General features: G+C 36.7%; 1 protein-coding gene across 1 annotated transcript in view; it reads right to left on the reverse strand.

The window, feature by feature from the left end:
- LOC143033482 (ligand of Numb protein X 2-like) overlaps positions 1–2,500 on the reverse strand; it is a 162,902-nt gene that overhangs the window by 55,027 nt on the left and 105,375 nt on the right. The gene's annotated exons all lie outside the window — the stretch shown is intronic.

Here is a 2,500-nt window from a genome sequence, read left to right on the forward strand (position 1 = left end):
TAAGGAATTCCATGACAAGAGCATCTGTTTAGAAAAATAGAATTAAGGGAGGAGGCACAGGTAGGCACGGTTTATTTTTTCTCACATGAACTGCTTTCTCGTGATTACCATTGGTGCTGAGAATATAAAAAAGTGTCTTGGTCTTTTTCATGGGTAAACAGCCATTAAACTAAATTCTATTAGATAACACTGGTAAATGAAAAAATAATGATTTTGGATTAAAATATTCTGATTTTAGGGTAATTGTATGTGCTGAAATCAATAATGACATTTGAATAGCTGTATCGGGCTCAGTTTTCCTGAACCAACATATTCATATATTTGGTGCATCATGTTATTCATACACTAATTCATATGTTCATTGGTTCCACTTATACGTTTTTTTCTAATTTGAGTTTTGTTTTGTTTGTTTGAGATTGCTGGTTCATGATATTGCATATCTACAACTGCTTAATTAATATAAAACCTGAACAAAACATGGAACGTCACAAGTGTATGAACGATCTTAATATTTTTGTTACATATGTGGCGCCTTCACTCCTGGTAGCCTCAAGAAACCAATCACAAAATCTGCTCGAATAAACTACAAAAAGTTACTTCAAATGTCCTTTGGGTGACCCAGACAAGGAATGGATACCTCATATATCTTGTAAGTCTTGTGTCAACCACCTGAGCGAATAGAAGTGTGATTAGCGAAGCTCAGGAATGTCGTTTGCTGTACTAATGATATGGCGTGAACCTAAAGACCACAGCAGTGATTGTTACTTCTGTCTCACAAACATCAGGGGAATAACTATCAAGACATTAGGCAAATTGCAGTACCCCAAATCCACCGATTGAACAAGAATTGATGAGTGAATCCGATTCTAATTCTACTTCAAATGAAGACGACTAATAGGATTGCTTTGAAAATACTAGGCCTAAACTCTTTACTGAAGAAGCGCTTCATGATGTCATGAGGGACCGACTTCTCAAAAAAAAAAAAAAAAAAAAGGACGAACTTCTGGGATCTTGATTAAAACAGCTGAACCTGCTGGAAGCTGGAGTGTGCATCACTACAACTCGTTACAGACATAGATAGGTGTATGCATTTTTCAAGATGGCAAACAACCTTTGTTACTGTGAAGATGCAGTATCTCTTATGCAACAACACTGCAAGTCTGAATCATACAAGTCAGAGGATTGGAGGTTGTTTATAGACACTGGAAAAGACTCTCTGAAAGCTGCTCTTTTACACACTGGTAATCAGCTTCCATGTGTCCCACTAACACATGCAGCAAATATGGTTGAGAACTATGAAGATTTTGTTGGTCGCTATAGAGTACGAGAAACACCGGAGGAAGATATGTGGGGATCTCAAAGTCATCCGTTAACTACTGGGCCTTCAGAGTGGCCACACAAATCACATGTGCCTTTTGTGTTTGTGAAACAGCAGAGCTGATGCAGAGCACTATGTGAGAAAGGATTGACGACAAGACCAAGAGATGCGCCTGCAAGGTTTACCTGTGTTCATTGTCCTTTTGTAGATTCAGAAAAGATAATTTTGCTTTTACTACATCTAAATCTTGGTTTGGCTAAATTTTTCAACAAAGCTATGGATCTATCTGGTGCTGGGTTTCGATATTTATTTCAGAAACTAGGTGAAGTGGTTTCCGGAGCCAATGTTGGACCACAGATTCACATACTTGTTCATGATAGCGAATTTACCAGGGCATTGAACCCACTGGAGAAAAACTTATGGGAATCATTTGTCAATGTGTCAAAAACAATTCTTAGAAACTATCATGTTGACAACTACAAAGAAATCGTTACAACCATGCTGCAGAATTATCATGCACTGGGAGTAAGGATGTCCTTGAAATTGCATCTTTTCCGCTCATATTGATTTTTTCCTGATAACCTTAGAGATATTAGTGGTGAACACAGTGAAAGGTTTCATCAGAACATCGCCATAATGGAAAGCAGATTTCAGGGAAAATTCAGTCCTAACAAGATGGGCGACTATTGCTGGATGCTGCAACGAGAAGATAGCAAACTGTACAAACGAAAGCGCAAAGTTCAGAAACACTTTTAGAATTTAATATTTTGTTAATTGTAATAAAGGACTTGAACTTATGTTTTCTGGTACAATTTGTCATGACCTTATCTGTGACGTTTTTAATACCTTTATCTTGCGTGATACAATTTATGTCATCATATTCACTATTGTTTTTGATTGTTTAAGACTGTAGATCTGATTGTAGAATAAATCATCAAAATCATACAAAACAATATGAAATTAGTCATATAAGCACAGTCACAAGCTGGTCTGTTTTGGGTTAAATGTCTGTTACATGACACAAGTGACAGAATATTGAATATTGAGAATCATTTTGGCTGTTGACCAGTGTAATAGATAAACAGGAAATGATTATTCAATAGCCACATCCAGCACACAATATAAGTGAAAGAGAACATACTTATACCAGCATGAAAACAATACTTCTCTTGGCCAGTTGTC

The sequence above is a fragment of the Oratosquilla oratoria genome, chromosome 15 (genome assembly GCF_046742065.1).
Source record: "Oratosquilla oratoria isolate Oo_2021 chromosome 15, ASM4674206v1, whole genome shotgun sequence".
NCBI lineage: Eukaryota > Metazoa > Arthropoda > Malacostraca > Stomatopoda > Squillidae > Oratosquilla > Oratosquilla oratoria.